The following is a 7,523-nucleotide window of genomic DNA, read 5'->3' as shown; positions in this document are numbered from 1 at the left end:
GGGGGGGGGGTGGGTGTACAGAGGGTGGCGGGGTCATTTTGCCCTGTGAGGACCTGAGAGCAGCAGAGCGGACGTGCTCCACTGCAAGAACGTTTTTTTTCTTGGTTTTTTAAAAAAAAAATCTCATAGAAATGTTGCCACTGAACAAAAAGAAAACCTCCTTCATAAGTTGAATACTGAACACTGCGTATTCAGGCCGGCCCACTGTTTGTGCCTGTTGAAATCCAGTGTAATCTTCTAGTGCGTGAGCCGATGGAAGCGGTCAAAGGACAGCCGATTTTGGAAAGGGAATGATCTTGTGGTTGCACACATACGCAGCCTTTTCAATGCATGAGCAGAGAGGCCGCGCTCGTTCACGGAGAAGACACTTCCTCATGTCTGCGGTCTTTCTGAGGCGTGGGACAATGGGACAGAGAAGTAAATAAAAGCAGAAGATGGTGTAACTAAGAACTTAATATTATGTGCGTGTCTGTCTCGCCCTACAGAATGCTGGGTGCAGGGTGGGGGGGGGGGGGGAGTAGTAGAAGCACACAGTGGCCTTGGTCTCCTCTTGGAGTGGAGTGGACGTTGGCACAATGGCTCCTGCTGAGGTACTGCAGTAATAATCTGTGTCCAATATACAGCTTAGTATTGTCTGATTATTCAAAGTGAATACACAACGTATACAGATGGTGGTACTCTGCTGTTTTAGTTTTTTACTTGATGACATCACACTAAAACGGTCACAAATACTGTGATACAGTGTAGTTTTTAATGGTACAGTCTTTAAATGATCTCTAAATCTACTTCCTTTGCAAGTCGTTCACAGTAAAAGTGCCTGTTATATACAATAAAAACTCAATTTTTTTAAAGTATTACACAGTATCACTCGTCTCATCCCGTCTTCTCTCCTCACTTATCTCAGCAGATTTTCACTATTGTCCATCCATCCTGCTTCCTAATACATAATATATTCATGTGGAATTGTAAAATATTACCCGTTTCTTTCTTCCCTTTTTGCCAATAAGCAGTAAATCCAGTAATTACTGTAGTAGTGGTCGCTGAAACCTCAAGATAAACGCAACAGGTACTTTGTCGTTGTTTTGTTTTTAAACAAAGTCGAATAAAAACTCTCTTTCTTTGCCTTGTCCTTTTGACCTATACACTGGGAAACGCACCCCGATTTCAACCTCAGCCCCGTCCTTTCAGCACCATGGACAGATGCAGCATCACTATAGTCAGACTATTGGGATCACATTCTGACGCAGCAGTCAGTTTCATTTGTGCGATTAGAGGAAAACTCGTTTCCGTGTGCTCAGAATATCCTTCCTGCTCTGATTCTGTCTGTCTGAGGGCTCTTTGAACTGTTTGACGAGGCATAATAATCAATCACAGAGCTTTTGTAATCAGGCTTAGAGAGAGCAACATTTATAAATAAACTCTTCCTTTGGACCGGGGCGCAGCCGTGCACAATTCGAGCAGGGGAGACACAAAGCATCAAATCAGTCATAAGAAGTACACCCACAGCTACAAGAGACACGTTAGCATCGGGGGAAAGTAAAGCAGAACCAAAAGCCTGGCCAAAGATGAATTCGTTGTTTTACATGCGGCGCTCACTAATACTCAGCCAGACAGGTTGGTGATGAAGCAGAGGCCGTCCTGGTTACACTACATCTCCTTAAAAACAAAAATCCCCAGACGGAGCTCCAGCTCGGAGCTGATGTGCTATAGGGAGCTGAGGTCACAGGATCATCTGTCAGAGAGGCTCCTCGCTGATGGATGGCACTCAGAGCAACGCACGCCCAATCCGCTGTAGCCCTAACCGCCGCGAAAGGGCCTTCGCAGGCAGAGAAATAAATAAATAAACAGCAACATCAAAGGGATGTTCAAAAGAAGAAAAAAAACAAAGCCTGCACACGTTCGTTTGCAAACACACAAGCACAAGCACTCAGTGGCTCGCTCACACACACCCGACGATAGAGAGGAGGCTGTGGGAAAAAAAACAAAAAAAAAAACAACAACAAAAAACAAAGGACTGAAGCAAACACATAGTTTTCTCTCCAATGACACCGACTTGAAGAAAATCCAGACAAAACAAGGCAGAGTGGTGAAAATTGGAACGCTTGATGGTTGGATAGTCAGTGAACAGACTGAGAAACAGAGATCAGGCCAAATGTGTGTGTGTGTACAAACACACACCCTAACCTCCGTCCTCAGGGTGCAGGACGCTGGGAGGAACCTGCACTTATTGGACATCTCACTGTGGCGTGTTTGGTGGAGACACTTTTACTCCAAACACCCATGTTGACAGTTCTTCTGGCCGTGTTAATGTTCTCCCTCAACACCAATTAAAAAGCAGGAAAAACACCACGTCTCTTTATTAACATATAAATATAAATATCCTGGATTTACAGTTACCAACCTGTTACAAATAACATAAAATATTTAGAACACAATAAAAAACAAACTGTAGTACTTGACAGTAGAGCAGTACTGTATATGCATGTGTTGTGTACCATTCTTTAATGTACTTATACAATCTTAAATATATACGGTATACATATATGTATATATATATATATATATATATATACACACATATATATATGTTTACATATATATGCCTCCTGTGGCAGCCTGTGTCATTGTACTGTAAATTTTCCCATTGCATTGAATGACAGACTCAATTTTTTAAAATTATTTTTATATGTTGAGTCAGTGAATAAATACATGTAGCTGTATGGAACAGTACGATCCAATCCTTACTAGACTCTACTAGATCTACTGGTAGACTATTACTGGTAGACTGTGATGGTAGACTTGGTAGACTGTGACTGTGATGGTAGACTGTGATGGTAGACTGTGATGGTAGACTGTGATCCCAGACCTGCTCTACGATCCAGGCCAATATTCAGTGACTATCAGGGCTCAGATCTAGTTTCCCCTTCAGTCTCTTCATACACACAGTGTCTGTACACAATAGTAAAATGATGTTTTTACATGTGTGACAGTACAGATCTGTCTGCTGTCGACGTGCGTTTGGCAGATAGGAAAATCAATCTCATTAGAATCTAGAAATCACACAACAATCAGTGTAATACTTTGGTTTGTGTCTCTGTGCGTGTCCACAGATGGACTGATGGCGCGCCCCGGGGGGAATCCCGCCCTCGTCTCATGACCCCAGGACATTGCTGACCATCAACAAGGGAGCGCCGTTCAGCAGATACTTTGAATAATAGAATAAGATGAACACAGGGAGACAAGTGCTCAGAGCATTTGGTTAGAAAGTAGTTTAGCTTTTGACTGCTGAGATGTTTTTATTTGCTGTTGAGAGCAACGCAGAACCAGCAGGTCAAAATGAAGACAATACAATCCCCAGGAAAAGAAGAAGTTGAAGAAAGTTCCATGAGGTAACTTCATGCAATCCCCCAAAACCAAGGATGTTTCCCTCTGTTCCACCCACAGGATGAGATCCACCTTTACACTCTTTTTGTTTGTCTTCGGGCTCTGCCTTTTTGAATTTGTGGAATTGGACTTTCTTTCTGTTCTATTGCACTTCATGAAGACAATTGTCGCTCTGTCAGTTTTCACACTGACCTTCCCGTCTTTTCTTTCACAGGCAATTCTAAACAGAAATGTAAGATCATTTCCTTTCAAGGAAGTTACTGCAGGTTTAATTTTCCTTTTGTGTGTCTCATTTATCAGGTTCCTGGGGACCACAGCCGACTGTTATTGTTTTCATAACGCTGGATATTGGCAAGCTGGAACCACAGTAGACTGCGAGCGCTTTGGTCGGTTGGAGAGCCTAGCGTGCACGGCCTTGAGTTAGTCAGCATGGGCTCATCCCATGAAATATTGAGGAGGCTGGAAGGGCCGAGCTGGGGCCCTACGTGTGTTTATGTGTGTGGGTGTATGTGTGAGAGAGTGTGTGGATAGTGTGTGGGGATTGGATGATGTTGGAATCTGAAGATGTTGTGTCAGCTCCCTTAAACCAAACAACTCCCTAACCCCCTCCCCCTACTGTACTCCTAAAACCAAAAAGTGGGTTGCGATATACCTTCAATCAAAAATAGATCTGTGTTTTTCATTTCTCCTTCTACCCCGCCATTGATATGGTCATAATTTGTTACCATTTAAATGTATTTGCGCTATTAGCTATTTCAATGAAAAAAAAAATAAGGTCCCCGGTACAGTTAGTAGTACGTTTGTTAGCTCTCTTTAGGTCAGCTTCTTGTAAACTTCACATAACATCTACCTGTTTATGTTTTATTTATATTTAAGGTACCATTAGTTAGCCTGTATTTTCTGCCATACTTTTTATTGGGCTATACGCTTGTAAGCTCACATTATACAAGACTTAGCTTTTTGTTTTTTGGTGAACGTTAAGCTGCTCTGCTACCTTTCTTTTTATTTGTTTTTGCAGTAGGTTTTTATAAAAATTGATATATATATATATATATTCAATTCTATCTGTAGGTTTTGCAGAGTATATTTAGTCAAACTAAGAAAACTTTATTGTCAAACAATGGTTTTTCTCCCACCTTTTAGCTTTGTGGCTATTTGGCAGCATATGGATAACTAGCTTTAGGCTAACTTTTAGCCACGGACTCTTGCTCCTACTTCTTCACTTGTCAATGAGTTCTTTTGTTATTTTTTTTTTGTTTTAGAACCCAAGTGTGTGTGTGTGTGTGTGTGTGTGTGCATGTGTGTTGTCAATGAGCAGCAGCGCTACAGTGAGGAGACAGTTTAGTACAGCTGAAAGAGCACATCAGACTCCTGCCCTGCTCCCTCTGAGGGCTGATAATATGGGCCCTTTTCACCTGTTAGGAGCTAGTGAGGCGCTGGTTCTCCCTTTAAATGAACTTCAGAGGGGGAGTCAGATTGACAGGAACACAGAGAGGACTGTGCTGTTTGACTGGCGGTCCTGTCAAGGAGAAACCAAGGTGCTCTCTCGGGCCAGTGCTGCTTTCCACAAGGCTACCCCTGCTGAGGCAATTTGGGCCTTAATGGTAACAGTAATGATAAAAACAAGTCTTCGGCCGTTCTGCCGTACGCACGCACGCCCATCAATTTGCTAGGCTACGTCGGGAGCGCGTTATCTCAAAAGGGGGTTTTCAGAAACCCAAAGGTCTGAGCCGACTAAATTAGCCAGTTAACATCAGTTGAGCTTCTTTATTAATCTTTGTTTCAAAGTCTGAGAGAAAAATATGAGGCGGTGTGCAGGGGCTGTTTGAGAAACCATTAGGAGTGCATGGTCTCGTTTTCTGCCTCTGACAGATACTGCATAGTAATAAAGGAGAGGGGAAGCCACTCTTTAAGGCGCTGCACCTTAATAGCCCGTATGATGACACGTTATCTATAGTTTGTGCATATAATCACCAAACTAAAGGGGGCGACCTCGGGGTGTGGGTTCACCCGCTGACATTTGACATCTTTATAATTAACTGGGAAAGTCTAATCTCTGCCTTCAAATGACGTGTGGCCACATCCCATTTATTATGCTTATAAGCACTATGTATTATTCAAATATGCAGATGAGGCTCTGGTAGAAAACAGACTTTTTGACATAGCTTTTCCTCCCCTGTCATGGTGCAGGCTGAGGCCAATCGCGGACCTGCAGGGTTCAGGGAGCAACTGCCCTTGTGAAATTTTCATTCACCAAGAATGAAAACAAAGTTTCTTCCCCGTTTCTTCTTTGTCTCCCGTATTGACTGTTTCACTTTTTCAGTGTTTTGATTTTCAGTGCAAAGTCCCAGAAAAGCGTGTGGAAAGTCGAGGTCCATGAGGATGATATTGGATCAGATAAAATATGGGCAGATAATGATAATAACAACCTATGATGAAGCAAACCTTCCACACTAAGCCTTAAATACAAAGCTGTACATAAACACACAGCCCTGAGTGAAAACAATAAAGCTAACACAAGCTAACAGGGTCTGATATATTTTTTTACTATTGCAAAGCAGCGTGATACCATTATAGTGTGCAATATTTGCCAATATTAACCAAGGAAATAGATCTAGTCGTTTCAACAACAACAACAACAACAACAAAAAAACTGCAGGAAGTTGTACTAGGTGGATATGTAACAAAAACACTGCAATTGTTCCAGTTCTTTCTGGTTAGCTTCAGGCTTAGGTTTAATTTTAATTATCTGTTTGGTTAGCTTCAGGCTTAGGTTTAATTTGTGACAACACCTGTTGTCACAGTGACTTTAAACTCAGCATTTTTTATCCCCAGGTCAACATAAAAAAATATCAAATCATCACTGGTTATCTTTTTAAAGAAAGTCTCTAAGCTCTAATTCCACTCAGATTTCTTTTCTTAAAGACAAGTCCCGTCTGTGTGGATTTCTCTAAAGTGTTCTAATAGTTTTGGTCTGGGATGTTTGCGTGGCCCAGCCATCTTTAGACTAAGTGGAGCAGCCGGGCTTTTTATGGAAGCAGACCCTAACAGGGTGGGAAGAAAGAGCCTCTTATGTTCACTTTTGGCTTGAGCTGCTTTTGAGAGGCTGGTGGTCACTGGGTCAGAGGCTTCACTGAGGCGGTAACCACGACATGAAGTCTCCAGTCCTCACCGGACCAGGAGCACAACTGGACGTTACAGCCTTATAGTCTAACATTTTGGAGAGAAAAAATGAAATCAAACTCATGTGTAGTGACTGAAATGATATCTATACCTCTATTCATTTATTTGATTAAAAAACTGAAAAAAACCTCTAGACTAAAAAGGTCAATGTCACACCAAAATCACAGAATAAAGCCCCGTACTACTGAGAAACAGAATTATTAGTTTTATAATTTCTTCTCATTTCATTTGTTAATTATTTTTTACAGATTGCTGATGTGAGGAAGACGTTTAGATCAGATTATATTAGATTTGATTTGATTAGATTCAACCAGATTTTATGATCCCACAATGAGGAAATGTACTTCATAAACATACCATGTTCTTAATTAGTTCAATGCTTTGCAACTTATTTTTACGTCCAAAATGTTAAAAACTAAAAATTTCACGACTGCATTTGAGCAGCTCAGTTCTAAACTACTTTGAAACTACTGTTTTCCCTCTCCCTCTCAACATAATGTTTGCTCAGGCAAAAATACAGACCAGAAGTCTGCAAATTATTTTCTCTGTATCTGGTTTGAGTTTGCAATTTTATCTTTTCACCCTGCCCGAGAAATACAATTACATTTCTGAGCACCCGTAAATTTTATTTTCTGCTTACGTTTCAGAGCCTTGTCTCCAGCGTCTTCTCAGTCTGTGTCTAAGTGGGAGAAGATGTTCCATAAAATCTCCACCTCTCAAAAAACCCTGTGATTTCTAACAATGTGCGCTTGAATAACATTTCTACGTCTTTGCAGTTCTGTGAAATAATATCAGGAGATGAACACTGCAGGTGTAGAGAAAGCTAAAGATCAAAACTAGTTGTATTTTTCTTTAGGTTAATCCTACTTTTGTCCATTACCGGGTTTCTTTTTTTTCTTTTTTTTTTTTTTTGTGGCGAGAAGTTTGATATGGTTAACTTTTAACTAAACTGCAAA

Source organism: Cynoglossus semilaevis, chromosome 8 (assembly GCF_000523025.1).
Source record: "Cynoglossus semilaevis isolate Cse_v1.0 chromosome 8, Cse_v1.0, whole genome shotgun sequence".
Lineage (NCBI taxonomy): Eukaryota > Metazoa > Chordata > Actinopteri > Pleuronectiformes > Cynoglossidae > Cynoglossus > Cynoglossus semilaevis.
Note: the sequence above shows the minus strand (reverse complement) of the source record.